At 40.3% G+C, this 19,086-nt stretch overlaps 1 non-coding gene and 1 pseudogene across 1 annotated transcript; one reads left to right on the top strand and one right to left on the bottom strand.

Annotated features, from left to right (window-relative positions):
• Positions 1 to 9,575: 9,575 nt before the first annotated feature.
• Positions 9,576 to 10,440, top strand: Rpsa-ps3 (ribosomal protein SA, pseudogene 3; annotated as a pseudogene).
• Positions 10,441 to 16,818: 6,378 nt separating this feature from the next.
• LOC120103269 (small nucleolar RNA SNORA5) lies at positions 16,819 to 16,903 on the bottom strand. The gene has a single exon (XR_005505348.1). It is a non-coding gene; the product is annotated as a small nucleolar RNA SNORA5 (small nucleolar RNA).
• Between the last annotated feature and the right edge of the window lie 2,183 nt (positions 16,904 to 19,086).

Below are 19,086 nucleotides of genomic sequence, written 5' to 3' on the forward strand. Positions count from 1 at the left end.
TTCTGTCAGCAAGCACTTATTAGCATCAGGAATAGTGACTGGATTTGGTGGCTGCATATGGAATGCATCCCCAGGTGAGGCAGTCTCAGGGTGGCCTTTCCTTCAGTCCCTGCTCCACTCATTGTCCCTATAATTCCTCCCATGACTATTTTGGTCCCTCTTCTATGAAGGGCTGAATAATTCACATTTTGGTCTTCCTTTTTCTTGAGCTTCATACAGTCTATGAATTGTATCTTGGGTATTCGAATCTTTTGGGCTAATATTCACTTATCAGTGAGTGCATACCATGTGTGTTTTTTTGTGATTGGGTTACCTCACTCAGGATGCTATTTTCTAGTTTCATCCATTTGTCTAAGAATTTCATGAACTCATTATTTTTAAAAGCTGGGTAGTAATCAATTGTATAAATATACCACATGTTCTGTATCCATTCCTGTGTTGAAGGACATCAGAGTTAATTCCAGCTTCTGCCTATTATAAATAAAGCTACTATGAACATAGTTGAGCATGTGTCATTGTTATATATTGGAACATCTTTTGGGTATATGCCCAAGACTGGTATAGCTGGGTCCTCAGGTAGTACTATGTCCAATTTTCTGAGGAACCTCCAGACCGATTTGCAGAGTAGTTGTACCAGCTTGCAATCCCACCAACAATAACTTCTGTTATTCTGGCTCTAAAAATCTTTCCATGTCTTTTTCTGCCATGTTCCCTGAGACAAAGATGCAGGAGCTGTAATGTAAATATATCTGTTGGAGCTGGGCTCCCCAAGATCTGTTGATCTCTGCACTGTGTACAGTTGTAGTTTTCTGTGATGGTTTACATCTTCTGTAAAGAGAAGTTTCTTTGAGGAGGGGTCAGCTATACTTATCTGTCAGTACAGAAATGAGATTTAGAATAGAGCAAGGAAAATGCTAATCTGGAAAAGTGGTGATAGTAAATTCTTTTCTGAGGTCCGTGACATCACTAGCCCTATGGAGCCAACTAGATTTCCAGTACAAGGCATAATTTCTCACCTGTTGAATGGGCATCAAGTCCAATTAAACAGCTGCTGGTTACCGCCAACATGTGAGTGCCACTCATTGAATCTGAAATATTTACAGGTATTTTTCATGCCAATCATTGTCATGGTATTACAGCTGGATAATACCCAGACTGTTTAATTGCTACTCTTTCTTGGTGTCTTGTACAGAATTTTCGGAAGTCATGGAAGTAAAACATAATGAAAGAGGCTTTCAGGTCAAATGTAACTTAACTCATCTGAGTCCTGTGTCCTGAGTCCACTGTCCCTGTGTACAGTGTCTTGAACAATAGGGGTCTACCTTCAACTTCTGAGAGGCAACCAAGAGCTATGGCAATAATCCATATAGTTTTGGATCAGTGAAACGAATTCATGCTATACCTTTTAATTACTACCAATGTTTGCAAACTACAAAGTCACCAAGAATGTAAAAGTCCAGCAATCCAGCCAGACAGGTGAGATGCGGCTCCTTATTTCTTCAGATGCCCCTTTGCCGTTTGCCATAGGTCCAAGTTTCTTCATTTGGCGCCCTTGTCTTCCTTGTACATTAGATCACATGTATTTCTTCCTCCTAAGAGAACTCTGGAGGCTACTTGCTCTTCATTCCTTGCAGTTGGGAACTACACTGAAAATTTAGACCTAGCTTAGAGTCTGAGAAACAGTCAAGAGCAGACGGCTATCTTGTTTATTCCCATGCTTGGTACATAAGTTCTCAGTTTCTTAGCAAAGCTCAGGGTTTCATATAGCTTCCTATGCTGAAGTGGTCCAAGGCCAGAGCTTGGGCAGACCTCAGAACATGTCATCTAAACTCTTGTCTGACTTTACTTGGCTTTGCTTTGAGATGTCAGAAACTGAACCTAGGGCCTCACACATTCTAGACAAGCACTCTATCACTGAGGCACAGCCCCAGCTCTCTTTCACTTTCATTTTGAAAGGAGTGTCACTAAGTTCAGAAGACTATAGCCTTTAAAGATCTGAGAGTTATAATCCCTCTGTCAAGTTCCTAGTTATACAGATATGTGTTACCAAGCTCAGCTTCAATTCTGTTTTGTCTTTCTTTGTGTGTGTGTGTGTGTGTGTGTGTGTGTGTGTGTGTGTGTGTGTGTATGTGAAGGAGGAAATTAGGAAAATAAGAATTATGTATGGTTAATATAAGTTTGTGTCTAGCCTAGTCTTGCCTCTTTGGCAAGTTTAGGGTTCTGTTCTGTGCTATTATGCTGCTTCGGGAGATTGTTTTTATTATTTTTAGGATCTACTTGTTTTATTTATGTAGATAAGTGTTTTTCCTGCATGTGTATTTGTGTACCATATGATACTTTCAGAGTCCAAGACAGTGCCTGGGTTCCTGGAACTAAAGCTGTGTCCGTATTAGGTACTGAACCTGGGTCTTCTGTAAGAGGAACAAGTACTCTGAACAACTGAGCCAGCTCTCCACACCCGCCTCAGGAGACTTTATTATGAGATTTCCAGGAAATTTTTATTCCCAATTTAACAGTCAATCTTATAAGAAACACTTGAAAGGAGATTAATGACCAGATAAAGTGTAGTTTGGGAGATTTGACATGACTTCAAATGGTAGAGATCTGATCCTATATAAAAGCTGATCCACCAAGATAAGGCTGCTCAACTTTATATGATACGGTGCATGATGAACACACAACTGAAAGACAAATAGATATTCCATTCAACCACTTAGTGATATGTTAATATCTTACTTTAGGTTTTATTGCTGTGAAGAGATACCACGACCATGGCAACTCCTATAAAGAAAGACATTTAAATGGGGCTGGCTTACAGTTTCAGGGCTTTAGTCTATTAGCGTCATATCAGGAAGCATGGCAGAGTGCAGGTAGACATGGTGCTGGAGAAAGAGCTGAGAGTTCTACATCTTGATATGAAGCTTGAGCATAGGAGACATTAAAGCTCACCCCGACAGTGACTTCCTTCATCCAACAAGGCCGTACCTACTTCAACAAGGCCACCCCTCTTAATAATGCACTCACTATAGGCCAAGCATTCAAACACATAAATCTATAGAGGCTGTTTCCATTCAAACCACCACTGTTGTTTTTACATCTGGAATTGTTCCAATGACTATATGATTTGGCATTTGTGTATCTTGAAAGGTTTGTGTTTGTAATCAAAGAATTTATTAAATCATTTGTTCATAGCTAGTTCCCTTGTAACCACATAATGTCCTTAGGTGAGTAGTAACAGACTATTTTGAAATGTCTCAGGCCTTCTATACACACAGTTAGTGAATGAAACAGATCAACAGTCTCTCATATTCAAGTTTATCAATATTCTAAAACAAGTCAAAGAAAAGTGTCACTCATTCAACATAAGTGGAAATATAGCACTTTCACAGCCAGAGAATAACAGACATAAAGGAACAGCACAAATATACATAGTCCCAAATACCATTAATTTAGAGCATACTTGACAGAAATTATAACCCCCAGAATGTTCTTAGAAACCTGACTCACATTTTTCAGAAACACAATGCCTCTCCATCTCTCAAGAGCATAAAGTTGATAGAGATCAGAAGAAAGCGGGAAAGAGACAACAGGTGCTAAATCCAAACTGACAAAAAAAAAAAAAAAAAAAAAAAAAACTTCATCAAAGGAAGCACACGTGAGATTTCTAAGGACTGAGGAGCCCGAGGACAGAGTCCCACTCTTAGTTTTGAATACCTTACTACAGTATAGTATTGTACAATACCAATAATGATAACCCTGGGACATGAGTGGAAAACTATTGCATTTACTAATGACTCTTTATAAACATGTGCAAACCATTAAGTAGCTCGTTTCTTCATTTAGTCAAATGAAGCAACTTTGATATAAATTATTAGTAGCTGAAGATTACAGTCAAATGGACAGACTTAAGTGATACACACTCCTTGACAGACTTAAGTGATACACACTCCTTGAGCTGTATTGTCCATCCGCTTAGAAAGAGCTCAGAAGAATTTCTAATCCGACACTGACTCTCCCCTGTCATTTAAGCAAGGCTCATTTGTCCTTGGGACCTTTTGGGGATGGTTATGCCTCACTGTCAACTTGACTGCATTTAGAATCACCTAGGAGACACACCTCTGGGTGTGCCCACTGAAGGCATTTCCAAAGAAGCTTAACAGAGATAGGAAGATTCATCATGAATGTGGGTGGTACCATCTCATGGCCTGTCTGACTACACTGAATAAAAAAGGGGGTGGGGGAGGGTACAAAACAGTGTGAGCAGTAACGTCCATCTCTTCCTGACTTCCTAACTGTAGACACAATGTGACTGGCCATGTTGCCTCCCCAGCTGTGACAAACTATTTTCTTTCTTAAATACTGAGCTAGAATTAACCCTTCCTTAATTTGGGTTTTGCCAGGTATTTAGCCAGAGCAACAGGAAAAGTAACCGATACACTTTCAACCAAGGAGCATCTCCGAAACCAAATCTCTACTGAATGCACAGGTGACAATGCTGTCTTGGTGCTGTGTCAGTTTCACAATACCACACAAGAGCTAATAACCATCCCTAATTCAGGTTGCAATTATGTTCTGTGCAGCTTGAAATCACAAACACAAGATGAGAAGCTGATTCAACTCGGTAAGCATAAGACATGTTTTGAAAAGAGAAGAATAAGAACTCTTTCAGTGGTATCCTCTCCCTGGTTTTGCTTGTTCGAAACCAAAACTTCCAATCAAGCGGACAATGAATGAGTCAATTAAAACTACAGAGCTTTTTGACCACCATCAAGGAGGCAGAAATGTAATTACATCTTATAGATAATACACTTACATTTTCTGAAATGTATGATTATCAATTTAACTTAAAGAACATACTCAACGTTCTGATTTTCAGGTACTATTTTCTCCATAGCTATAATCTAAATTCCTAAGGACTCCACTCTCATGTTTTTTGAGTTATGATCTCAGCTCATGAAACAACTCTATATATACACTTATATTTACATAACCAAGTACAGATAAGCACAATAACCAGCCAAGTTCATAAGTTTCTGTATCCATGGATGCACTTTCTCACTGAGGTCTTAGCTTAAGTAGTTGCTAGGGTTTTTCAGAGACATTGCTGAACTCTTCCATTCATTCATCAGAGATATTACAGAGCTAATTATGAACCAGAAACTGCAGATTAGCAATCCACCAACAATCCACATGGCAAATTCAGAGTTCTTCTAGAATGATCCAAACATCCTTGAGGCTACTGACTATGCAACACAGTATATCAAAGCACTCACTAATATCATATATATGTTCAGGGGTCAGTAGACTTGTGCGGGAATTGTTCATTGTGAAACATATATATGCTATAAGAACTTTACAGAATCTCGAAACCAGTTATGCTCCATAAATTCTACTTAGAAGCACTCATGTTTAAATGTGGATTTTTATTCATAAACATACCTCCTGACCCCTTTTGAAGTCTACTATTTACAGCATTACTTAAAGAATTACATTCTATGGGCTGAGATATATTAAAGAATTATTAGCTTTGGTGTTTACTTTTCAGAAAAAAATTATAAACGAAATCTGAGCATGAGTTTTGTGTTCATGTTAACTTCTACTAAGCCGCTGCCTTTTCATAAAGCAAAAGACATTAAGAGTGGAGAGGTCGTTTATCCTAGGAGCATTAAACCAACAACCACAGGTGAAGGGAGGAGATAGATGCAGGTAAAGCTTTGAACCACAAAGCCACCCAGACTTCAAACAGAACAAATCTGCTTTAATATTTCATTTCTTTAGAATGTCAACAAAATTTACTTAAATAAAGGAATGCATAAGTACAAAAAGGTATTTGAAATCACTTAAATACTCTAGGTCCCTTGTGTTATAGGTGACAGTTCTTATACTCAGAGAGAGAAAATTACCAAAGATTACAGAAGGAACAACTAAACAGTACCCTAATTTGTTTCCCATGGCTGCGATTAACTCCTTGGCCAAAAACAGCTTGGGAAGGAAAGGAAGGAAAGGGTTCATTTCACTTCCCATCCATGATGGAGGGAAGTCAGGGGAGAAACTCAAGGCAAGAACAGAAGAAGCAGAGACCATTAAGAAGTGTTGTTTCTTGGCTTGCTTTCTTACACACCCCACTTTCTTAGTTTGCTTTCTTATACAACCCAGGACCACCTGCCCAGGGGTGGCCCACCCACAGTGTTCTAGATCATCCCACATTAATCATTAATTATTCATCATCCATCAAGAAAATGTGTCACCAACTTGCCTATAGACAACCTGGTGAAGGCATATTTTAAAATTTACACTCCTTCTTCCCCGATGGCTCTAGCTTGAGTCAGGTTGAGTAAGAACTAACCACTACAAACGGTATCTGGACTCAATGCAGTGTTTCTCATTTTTTGTCCAGACTTTGTCCAAGTTGTCTCTTCTACCCTCTAGCAAATGCTTTAAATGCTGTCAATCCTAGTCATATTTCTAGACTCTGACATGTGAAAATTTCCGTTCTTTCCAAGATGTTTGTTCTCTTTCACAGCGTATTTTCTAAAGATTCAAAGGTGTCAAGACCCCTTAATTTGTAATAATGCCTTACAGTTTTGTTCAAAGGAAGTGTCAGTATTACCAGGTATCAATTAATTCAAGATTGGCTTGCTAAAAGGCTCTAGATTTTGATGGACAGATGGCCTAGCACATAAAAGCATTTGTTACCAAGCCCAACTCTAAAGACCCACACAGTAGAATGAGAGAACTAACTGCCTCCTACAATGTGTCCTCTAGCCTCAGAGCTTGCCTGGATGTGTTGTCAAATAAAAATGAGATTGAGGGAGACCCCTATAAGAGCAGGATATGGCCAAGGGAGAAGTACAAGACTGAAAGGACTTCCGGGTCCCCATCTAACCCAGAATGTGTTCAAATGTAAAGACACACTGAAGACAACAGTCAACACCATGCTAGTCTCAGTGGCCTCTAAGTATGTTTGACACAAGTTCAAGACTATTCTTTTCAGGCTTGCCTGCAAATGCCACTGAATTTTATAAACATGTGGCTATCAGGTGTCTGCAACCACTTACCCCAGCTTTTCAGTACATAGAAAACTCTTATTTAGTAACAGTATTATGTTCATAACTAGTAATTAGCAATAAAGTTTTGTTATGAGTATGATATTGTAAGAAGAAATAAAATATTTTATGTAATACATAAGCTGTGTAAGATTTTGTTAGCTAAGTCTATCTGAAAGAGAGGGGTATGGATTGTAGTAAATACCTACCACAGAATGAATTCTGGTTTCTGTGTCCTAGGCCACTGAGAGTTGTTACTGCCTTTACTTTGCTATGGTTTGGGCAGACAATAATTCTGTCTAAGAATGAGTTATCATCCTTTGGATCTTTGGACCCTCAGTTTCCCCAGTATCTCAAGTAGACCCTCAACCCTTAGTGTCCTGGCTCAACTCACCTATCAATAACCTTCAACCATGCTCTTATTCTATCTTTCCTTTATGGGATTTCCTATCTGGTAAATTGGGAATATTATTAGTATAAATTTTATAAATTATTTTAATTGATGAGTGAAACAATAAAGGCTATAGACAAACACAAAAAGTGAAGGAGAAAGGGAGGGAAAAAGAAAGACAGAGACATGGAAACAGACATAAAATAAAATCAGGAATTCAAAAGAAGAGTTACAATTGACATCTTATGATCAAAAAGATCATAAGAAATTGCTGTGGATAATTGCATTCTAACTGATGAGACAATCTAGGTGAAATGGAAAAAAGTCACAACCCACTAAGAATGCATTGGCACATTTAGAAAGCCTGGACAGACCTATAATAATCAAAGAAATAAAAGGGCATTTTTAGAGAAAAAAACCCACAAGAAGTAAAGCCTAGAACTGAATGGTTTCACAGTGAATCCTAATGCTACCAAACACTTTTGGAATTAACAATTGTTCTTTTGAAACTCCCCCAAGTTATAAAAGAATATAAAATACTTATGCATTGATTTTTAGAGGCCCATTTGACTCTCCAATATAAAAGACACTACAAATAAAAAAATATATGTGTATAAATGATAGCCCAATATTCTTGGTGAACACAAGAGTAGAAATGTTTGATAAAATGCTATTGAACCGAGTTTATTAACACTTTAATAAAAAGAAATCATACACTGTAATCAAGTGGGATTTGTTCTCAAAACACAAAATTTGCAACACATACAAACTGAGGGAAATTATATACTGTGCCTTCAAAATAAAAGATGAAAATGACCTTCTCCTTCAACAAGTGCAGAAAGATATAGAAATTAGTATCTTTTCATTATAAAATTATCAATCCATAAATGAAAAAGAGGCCCTGCCATTCACTACAACATGGATGAGCTTGAAAGACGTGCTGGTTGGGATAAGTCAGCCCCAGAACAATTAGTCTATGACCTCATCTCTAGCAGGAACCTACAGGAGGTAGGCACAGTTTCAGCTATGGGCAGCACCTAAGCCTAGTATGTACATAGCTCATTAGACTGCAGTATACTTGAAATTTTCCCCTGAGGTTCCTTTTGTATTAAGCGATCTTACTTCATAAAAAGAAGGCTGTGAGAGGTAACTGCTATTTGTATGATATTATTCATGGAGCAGTTTCATAAATGAATGCTTATCTTTAAATTCATTCATTAAGTATGCACTGGTTTATTGTATGTCAGTTATCTCAGTTACACAAAAGAATCAGCTGCACAAAGGTGAAATTCATCAGGGCTCTGATTGTAGCCTTACCAGCCTTGGTCTCCTTTGTGCCCAAGCTCATTACCGTGGAATCCCATAGATGGTGACAGTTTCACCAACACTCCACCAAGGTCACACTAGAACAAAAGGTCAAGATGCTGTGATACTGAGGACCAGGTGATACCTCTTCAAATACCCAAAGGAGACTAACACTTCACCGTGCCTCCTTCTTCAGAGGGTTTCTTGCCTCTTGCTCAATGTGGGCCATTCTGGGGACTTGGGATGGACTCCGAGCCAAATTCCTAAGAAATGAGGCAGTGCTGTGGTTGAGACCAAGCCCTACTAGAGGAATCCAAAGGCCAAGAGTTGAGAAATGCTTTCTTGGCCCATTCAAATGGATGGTGAAAGCTTTTCGACAGTGCCATCACCTGTGAGCTTACTGTTAGATTATTCAAGACAGATGCTATACTCAACTGCATGCTTCAGTTTCGTCCATGAGCTGAACATTCCTGGTGTTTCTTCTATATCTCTGATAGGGAGCCTGAGCTTCTTGGGGGTTAAATAAATCATCCTAGATCACACAGCTTTTAAGTGGCCATCCCACCATCACTATGGAACCAAGATGATGAATTGAATACACATGTTCACAGCTTCCTTTAGCAACGAGGCCATTAGCCGAAAGATAGCCAATTTCATGACAGCTCTTTGCTCCCATTATGCTGACCATTATATTATCACCTGTCTGTGAGGTGCGCTAAATGTTAAAGAACCCATTAACTACTTATCTACCTTAAAATACATGCTCTGTGCTTTCCACACTGCTCAGGGACAGGTCGATATGGCATTGCTCTTGATTCCTGTGGCAACTTAAAGGGAACTTTACACAATGTCTGGAGCCCTTGATGTCCTGCGGATGAAGGAGGAGGATGTCCTCAAATTGCTTGCTGCAGGAACCCACTTACATGGCATCAACCTTGACTTTCAGACGGAGCAGTATATCAACAATCTGCAAAAGGAAAAGGGACGGTATCTACATCACAAATCAGAAGAGGACCTGGGAGAAGCTGTTGCTCGAAGCTCACACTGATGTCAATGTCATCTCATCCAGGAACACCAGCCAACAAGCTATGCTGAAGTTTGCTTCTGCCATGGAGCCACTCCCATTGCTGACTGGTTCACACCTGGAACTATCCCTAACCAGATCTGAGATGCTTTCAGGGAGCCATGGCTTCTAGTAATGACTGACCCAGGGCTGACCACCAGCCACCACAGAGGCCTTTTCTGTCAACCTGCCCACCATTGCTCTCTGTAACACAGATTCTACCCTGAGCGATGTGGACACTGCCATCCCATGCAGTAACAAGGGAGCTCACACATTGGATCTAGTGTGGTAGATGCTGGCCTGGGAAGTACTTAGCATGCGAGGTGCTATCCCCTGTGAGTACCTTTGGGAGGTTATGCCTAATCTTTACTTCTACAGAGACACAGAGAAGAGTGAGAAGGAGAAAGTGGCTGCTGCTGAGAAGGCTGTGACCAAGGAGGAATTCCAGGGTGAATGGACTGCACCAGCCTCCTGAGTTCACTGCTCCTCAGCCTGAGGTGAGGCGGTACAGGAGCCCTCCGTGCCCATCCAGCAGTTCTTATGACTGGAGTGCTCAGTCAGCCACAGGAGACTGGTCAGCAGCTCCCACAGTGTGGGCCTTTGAAAGGATTGTAGCCACCACTGAACGGTCCTGAGCTCCTCTGCAGGAGAAAGGGGGGTAAGGGTGGAAGGAAAAACTTGAGCAAGCTATGCTGAAGTTTGCTTCTGCCATGGAGCCATTCCCATTGCTGGCTGCTTCACACCTGGAACCATCAATAACCAGATCCAAGATGCTTTCAGGGAGCCATGGCTTCTAGTAATGACTGACCCAGGGCTGACCTCCAGCCACCACAGAGGCCTCTTCTGTCAGCCTTCCCACCCTTGCTCTATGTAACAGAGAATTTAGTTCCTAAAAGCTGGGGGAAAATGTGTTCTCTGCTATAGAAACAGAGATTATCTTCTCTTTTTCCTCTCTTGTACTTGGAAAAAAAATTTAGTCAGAACTGTTCAACTAATGCTTCATGGTTCCTAAAATCAAGCCTGTGTGTCACTATGAAAATCAGATGTCATCCAGTCAAATCTAGACACTGTCACCATCTTTCTTCAGTGAAGTGAAGCTGTTTGATCTTGGCGAGATTTGTCCTAAGATCTGAATATATCACACTGTGTTGTATTAATCATTCCATAACAAAAACAAATGAAAATAACCAATTGTCCCACTTAAAGAGTCCCAGTGAAACAAAAGATGTTCTGTTCACTTTTTCATTTGTCTTGGTGAATGGTGATAAGAACAATACCTTGTATTTACACAGCTCCTTTATTCTAGACAATTCTAAGTTCTCATATATTAGGGGAATCTGTGGTAGTAGGCTTGGCTAGGAAAAACAAATGTTATTTGTTCCATATTAAAACATAAACAATTAGACCATCATTGTTTTGATGTGTGTGTGTGCTTACTTGGTAATAGGTAAGTACAGTCTAGTCTGGAACAAGAAATAAAACAGAATTTATATTCAATTGTGTGTGACTCTTGTCCCTACCATAAACTATCTAGGATGTACACTGACACCACTTTCAATCCTAAAAAAGCTTAAGGATTCTCTCCTCCAAAGAACAATAGTGGAGCTTTATCTCATATGACTATTATTGAGATAAGAGTTATGAGCTGAAGAGATGAGCTATGTAGATATTTTACCAGCCACACACATGGTAAATAGCCGTTTCCAGTCAGTGGTATTCTTCCATTTGAAGCAAGCTACCTTATGCAGCTCAGGACTTCCTCCAGAGTCTATGCTCAGCTTTCTCTTCTCTAGTCATTGGATTATTGTGGGTGTTTATCAGATTGAATGGGACTGAAATATTTTTTTTTATTTTATTTCACTGCATTACTGAGAGTCAAATGCAAGTTCTTACATGTACCAGAAGAGAGGTCTACATTAAGGTATACCCTCAGTTTCCCAGATTTCCACTCTGCCAGGCAAACTAAAAAAATAATAATAAATAAAAGACAACAGATATAAAAATAGAGCATTTGTATACTTTGCACCCTCAAAATCTAGGAGATTAGCTTCAAAGCCATATGAACAGAAGGAACCATTATAAAGAGGCTCCGTGATAATAACTTGATACACTAAAATTTTTTTTAAAATTCTTTAGCACTCACTAAAATTCTTGTTTTAAAAATCAGCTAAGTGAAGATGTTTTCAATGTTCCTCAGAAGAAAACCTTTAACCATTGAAGAAAAATTGGGATGTCTCAAAAGAAATGAACCTGCATTTTTTTCAAGGCTCAAAACACTTGGGTGGATTGGTGAAGTAAGTCTACTCCCCCTGGGCGGGGTGGGGGTGCCTTTGTGGTAGGATTTTCACAACAGATCCTATTGTTACTGAAATGACTTCACACCTGTCTTCTCTACTGCAATGCACATATTTTAAATGAGAAACAGAAATTCAGTCTAATGTGATTTGATCACAAAGATGGGAAGTGACAGCCCCCTCCTGGACTAAAGAGAAAAGAAGAACAGGGAAGGACTCTCATGACAAGAATTGAGTGGGGATCGAGGGTGGGGTAAATAAATGAAAGTTTGGGTTAACTGCTGTCAAAAACAAAGGAAAAGCACCTTTCCCCTTCTTGCCAACCAAAACTGGGATACACAGTCAACCCCTTCAAGCTGGACCCGAGGGTACCTGAGCTAAAGCCTGGATGCAAGAATTAGAGTTGTTGGTTGTGGTCGGTGGCTGTACCTGGAGGTTTTGTTCATTCTTTTTCATTTCTTCTACTATGTATTGGTTGGTTTTGATTCCTTTTGCTTTGTTTTTACTACCTTCTCCACCTAGAGATGAAATAACAGCTATTTTATTACCAAATTAGCTATCTGCCCTCAAAATCTACAGCCTGAAACTGAGGAAGGAAAAGAGAAAAAGACTCAGGATTGGTGGGATTTATATGAAAATGGAAATTTAAAAGAGATAACAAAAACCTAACAGGAATTAGGAAATGAAGCAAGGGCTGTCCATGGAAAAATCATATGCCTTTAAAAAGTGAAGAAAGGGATAACTTTAAAATATGTGTTCCTTTTGTATTTTTTATCTGTTTTCTGTATCTTTGGATCAGTTCCTACACACACACACACACACACACACACACACACACACACATATAATATATATACATACATATATGTGTAATATATGTATGTTACATATAACATATATATTAGAGTGATATATCATTCTTTCATATGTGTGTGATATATATGACATATCATATATATAATATACATGAGATATATCATATATCAGAGAGTACACAAGTATTGGAATTGGGATATGAACCACCCATAAAGCCAAGTCCGAAGCCCTTTTGGATGTGGCCACTGCTGTGGAATCAAAGAGCACAAAGACATGGAGGTCAACAGGGGCTACAGTTCAACAGTCCCCAGATGATGGGTTTCACTGAGGTTGGACCTGGTCCCAGAAGAGAACTTGGTGAGTTTTAAGAAATGGACCGCAGCCTGTTCGCCTACTCTGTAATCACTTGTCCAACACCACTCTGATGCCACTTCATTCCCAAGCCTGTTTATTCTTGTAGCTGTTATACTGAGAGGCCAAACCAAAGCATGCTATATCATCTTGCACAGAATGTGTGTGGGGATGCATGGCCCTGGAATGAAGATGACCCTGGAGGACCTTAGTTCTCCTCAAGCCCAGTCCCAACTCTGTTTAACACTAACACTTTAGAAAGAGAAAAGCAAGAGTGGGGCATGAAGCTAGTCAATGGCAGAGCACCCACATAACATGTCTAAGTCCCTTGGTTCAGTCCCCAGCACCAGCACAAAATGAAACATAGTAACTAGATGTGACTCACTGTGTGGGGCTTTACACATATGCAATCTTTTTTTAAGATTTGCTTTTTATTGAGTGGGCCTGCATGTTTTACCTAAATGTATATATGTGTTCCACCTGTGTATCTGATGTCTGTGGACCCAAAAGAGGGTATTGGAGCCCCTGGAATTGGAGTTACAGATTGTTGTAAGTTACCATGTACATGCTGAGAACTAAGCCTAAGTCTTCTGCAAAAGCAATGAGTGCTCTTAACTGCTGAGTCACCTCTCCAGCCCCAACACATATTGTCTTAATTTATCTTCAGCTCTTCTGTGATATATCCCTAGCATATTTACATAACAAATTAGGAAAGTGAGAACCAGGAAATTTCCAGGGCTTCAATCCAGGATTGTTACCTGTATGACCTTCTCAAGCTACTTAACCTCTTAAAGGCTCAGTGTATTAGTTATTGCAAAAATATCATGGAAACATGTCATATAATGGTTATCTATCATCTTCAGTTCTAATACATCTTTTCAGCATTAAATTGAATGCCCTGAAGTAAAAGGAATTTGACTATGATTAATTTGGTATCAATTTAGGCACTGCCTGAAGGATTGGTAAAGCGATGTTTAAAGGACAATAGAAAAGAAGGACTTATGTACCAAACCCTCAGAGGGCAGGCCTGTTGGCCAGGATCACTGAAAGAGGAGACACATCGACTGATGCTCTCATCACTGCCTTCAGCCTGCTTCTCTGACAGTGGAATTAAACTTGAGGCTATTGAAAATGACGGAAGTGACTGAGGTGTGCTCCCCATCTCACTGAAAGGATCCACATGCTGTCTCTTCCTGTCATCCCAGATCTTCCCACATGTAGACCCAATGGGCCAACCATTTTCTGTACCTCAAAATCATCTGTCTCTTCAATCACCATTAGTTCTACTCCTTTGCCTGCAAAACTCCTCTGCTGCCTCTTGTCAGTCTTCTAGATCCTTCTATGAGGACCTCGTTATTTAGATTCTTCTGGACTTAGCATGATTAATTGCATTGACTCAGAACAATCAGCATGGTAAATATAACACACCCAGAGAAATAAGTTTATCTTATTCTGCTTTGTATCCACAGCAACTGCCCCAGAACCTAAATACATGTATAGTTGATGCAATAAAATGTGGTATGATAAGAACCTCTGGTCCTTAACCTCTGATCACAGCATAAATCATGTGTATATTTCCCCCAAAGGACTGCCTTTGTCATCTGCCAACTGCCCAACTCTAGCCTTAACAAACTCAATATGGCTGTGGTTTGCCCTCCATGGCAATGGAGACTGTGCTGAGTTGGAATTGATTTACTAGTGAAAATAGGTTGCTAGTGAATCATCCCCTTACTCATCATGGGGTGAAAGTTTAGGACAAACCAAGAGGGAACTCTGCCCTTAACCACATCTGAAATGGAGAATGTCCACTGGGCAGCCACCCCTGCTATCCCTTCCTATGATGCTTGGACTGGGTTTCATTGGAAGTATTGTAGGGCTCTGTTCCATCAATTCAAGACAGAAAAAAAGTGGATGGCCTGAGCCACTAAATGGCAAGCACAAGTTTCTGCTGCCAGCTCTCCTGGTGTTTCTGGTACTTGCCCATGGAGTTACCAAGTGTTTGGAAGACAACGTTCTAGCCATCAACATTACTGTGCGTACTGTCTGTCCTCTTCCTCTATTTCTGCAACAAAGAACAAAGACATTCTAATTAAGATGAATTAGTCGACTTCCATGACTCAATATGTATTTACTGGTTCCTGTTATATGCCAGGAGTTTGGTGTGGAAGACAGTGTGGTAGCAGATAGAGCACCAGCCCCTGTACCAGATAGAGATAAAGAGCACATACCTATTTATCAGCTATGTTCTGAGTGACCCATGTGACCCTGAATAAAGACATTACTTGCTCTATGTCACAATTTCCACATCTGTAAAATGGGAAGGACAATACCAGTATCTTCCTCTAAGGCTACTATTAAAACTTCTATAGAATACTTAGGTCTCTGTGTGTCAGCAGACCTTGGTAAATTGTGGCCACTTGTAGACTAGTTTAGGGAGGACCACACATTTTAACAACAGCAACAACAGTAGTTATAAACTATTGTAAGACCCAACATAATTTTAAGTGAGCCACAGTGTATGAGAGCGAGAGTAAACCCCAGGCATACTTAAAGGAGTCTGTTGGTTGGAGAATACTTTGCTGGGGAAGTACAATGTGAAAGGTGGCCATAGTAAGTACACTGTAAAAGCTTGGAATACCTACGAAAAGATTCACAGATCATATGAAGCCCAAGAAGAAGAAAGATCAAACTGTGGATGTGTCATTCCTTCTTAAAAAGAAGAACAAAATAATCACAGGAAGAAATACAGGGACAAAGAGTGGAGCAGGGACTGAAGAAAAGGCCATCTAGAGACTGCCCCACCTGGGAATCCAACCCATATGTAGCCACCAAACTCAGTCACTATTGCTGATGCCAAGAAGTGCTTGCTGACAGAAGCCAGATATGGGTGTCTCCTGAGAGGTTCTGTCAGAGCTCTACTGATACAGTTGAGAATGCTTGCAGCTAAACATTGGACTGAACAAGGGAAACGCAATGGAGGAGTTAGAGAAAAGACTGAAAGAGCTGAAGGGGTTTGCAACCCCATAGGAAGAATAGCAATATCAATGAACCAAACCCTACTAGAGCTCCCAGGGACTAAACCATCAACTAATGAGTACACATGGAGGGACCCATGACTCCAGTCACATATGTGGCAGAGGATGGCATTGTCCAGCATCAGTGGAAGGAAAAGTCCTTGATCCCGTGAAGGTTTGTTTCCCCAGCGTAGGGTAATGCCAGGGTGTTGAGGTGAGAGTGGGTGGATGGGTTGGGAACATCCTCATAGAAGCAGGGAGAGGGGGAGGTGGTATGGGAGAGTGGGGAAAGGAAACAACATTTTGAAATGTAAATACATAAAATATTCAAGAAAAATAAAATTATTTTTAAAAAATGAAAGAAAAATACACTGTAAAAGCTTCGAGGCAGAAGTTCTGTGATGAATGATGGGGTTCCAGCAACTGGAAGAAAAATGGAGCTGGGCATCTCCAACAAGGTGTAGGTGAGCTCACAAGGGTAGATTTGAACCTGGAATGGACTATGTCTGGAATTTGGGGAAAGTGATAAGGAATCTTTTAAATTATCTGACCAAAATTACTCTAGCTAGAAAAATAAGAAACTAGACCAAGGAGCCAAGGAGTTTCTGGCAGACAAACCTGCTGTGTGAAACCTGGGGCGGTGTTGTTATTTCCAGAGTTTGTTTCAGTTTGGTTTGGTTGCTTCTTTGTACCCTACCCTCCACCAAGCCGCATCTAAGTAGGGGATCAAAGCTAGGGCTTTGTATACTCTAAGCAAGGGCTGAGTTACTGAGCTAAATTCCCAGCTCCTGAAATTGTGATTTGAAGACAACATGTAAAAGCCTACTCATGACACTCTGACGATCTGAGTCTTCTTGCCTAGGATCTAAGCTACACCACTCCACCCAGGATAGCTTTAGGCTAGAGAAGTGAAAGTGGCAAAATGTCTATGGTAACAAAGGGGACTGAGGGTCTTCATATTTCTGAGTGAAGAACTGGTATGGGGACATGAGAATCTGAAGGTGTACTTGGACAAGGACTTTAATCAGAGAGTACACAGGAAGGAAAGAGACAGCGTAGCTTCAGGAAGGAGAGAGCACACTCAAAGGAAGCCCACACAGTGCATAATTGCCCTGCATGGGTATCTTCCATGCCCCCCTACAACTGTGCTCCGTGTTCTGTCCTGGACACTGGGTGCTTTGGATTTATTTCTGGAAAAATCATGTACAAAACTGCTTGATATTCTCTCTCTCTCTCTCTCTCTCTCTCTCTCTCTCTCTCTCTCTGTGTGTGTGTGTGTGTGTGTGTGTGTGTGTGTGTGTGTGTGTGTGTGTAAAAATAACTTTTATTCTCCTGATGTAATTGTATCCAAGGCTTATTACCTCATTCTGCTAACCTAGGCCTAGACATGGAATCTTCTAGGCTCTGAACAATAGAATCTAGGCCTAGAATGTTTTCAGCCTCTGTGACTTACTGCTGAATGAGTTCATCCTTTCTTGTGCTTTCTGAATCTTGCTGGCTGGTCAACTCAGCTGTTGTATCTCGAAACTTCTCTCCATGCTGACTGATTCAATTTGGCTTCTCTCCTCTCCTCTTGAATTGTTCTCCTTGGCCTCAAACTAACTCCAGTGATGGGTTCTAATCTTCTGGCTCTCCTCATTCTCTGGCCCATTCTGTCCTCGCCTTTGTCTAGCTTGTTCTCTCTTCACCCTTTCTCCTGGTAAAACTTCCTTTCCCCCTTCCTCTGTGCTTTCTAAAATTGCCTCTCTTTCCTACCTGTTCTTGTGAGAGTCAAACATAACCTATTTTGTCAAATTGTTCTCTTGTTTGTAGCTTTGTCTGCCACTCATTTATACATCACTTTCAGATATGGGCGCTTCCTTCGGCAAACCAACTTTACCGTCATTAAAGATGTGCACTAAGGGTGTATCTGCATTATAGCTAGAGGAATTTAAGGTATATGCTAAGACTGGGCCACAAGAGTAGAAACAGACTTTTTCAGTAAATAATATAATCTTAGGGTTCACCATGTTATCAAATATCCTTCAACAGATATGTTTGTGTATGTGTAAAAGAAATGTAGGTCCAGAATACTTATAGGGAAAATATTGTGATTACACACTCCTTGACTATCATTGGTCACCTTCTTACCAATCAATGGACCTTTGTATGGGTTCCAGGACACACACACACACACACACAGACACACACACACACACACACACACACACACACACACACACACAACTAACTTTTTTAAAAATATTTTTTAACTTTTTATTAGTTCTTTATGAATTTCACATCATGAACACCAATCCCCTTCAATTCCCCATTCCTCCATATCCTTCTAACCTTCCCACAAAAGAAAACAAAAATTAAAAAATACATATTTTGCCATGGAAGCTGCACTGTGGTGTGTCACACAATATACCTTTTGGCCCAAACAGTTTTACTCACAAATGCTCACTGTGTTGGGTCACTGCTCTGGTTCAAGTTCTAAAGTCACCTAGTGAGAATGAATTCAATGAACTTCCACAGCAGAGAAACACTATGATTAGAAATTCTGTCCCTCCATGCAGGGACATCCCTGCCACATGCCTGCTCTCAACACCTTTTCTTAGTCACAGAGGGATGATTCCATAACCCCTGTCTTGCATCCTTGACTTTAAACCCATAACCACATGGATGAAGTTTGCCAAGTTCTGCTGCTTTCTGGGGCTTGTTCAACTACATCTTCACCAGCTTTCTATTTTTGATGGTTTCCTCACTGCCTGCGCTCTTGGCTGACCTGTAATTCTCTATAGACCAGACTTGCCTCAAGCTCAGA

The sequence above is a fragment of the Rattus norvegicus genome, chromosome 5 (genome assembly GCF_036323735.1).
Source record: "Rattus norvegicus strain BN/NHsdMcwi chromosome 5, GRCr8, whole genome shotgun sequence".
Classification (NCBI taxonomy): Eukaryota; Metazoa; Chordata; class Mammalia; order Rodentia; family Muridae; genus Rattus; species Rattus norvegicus.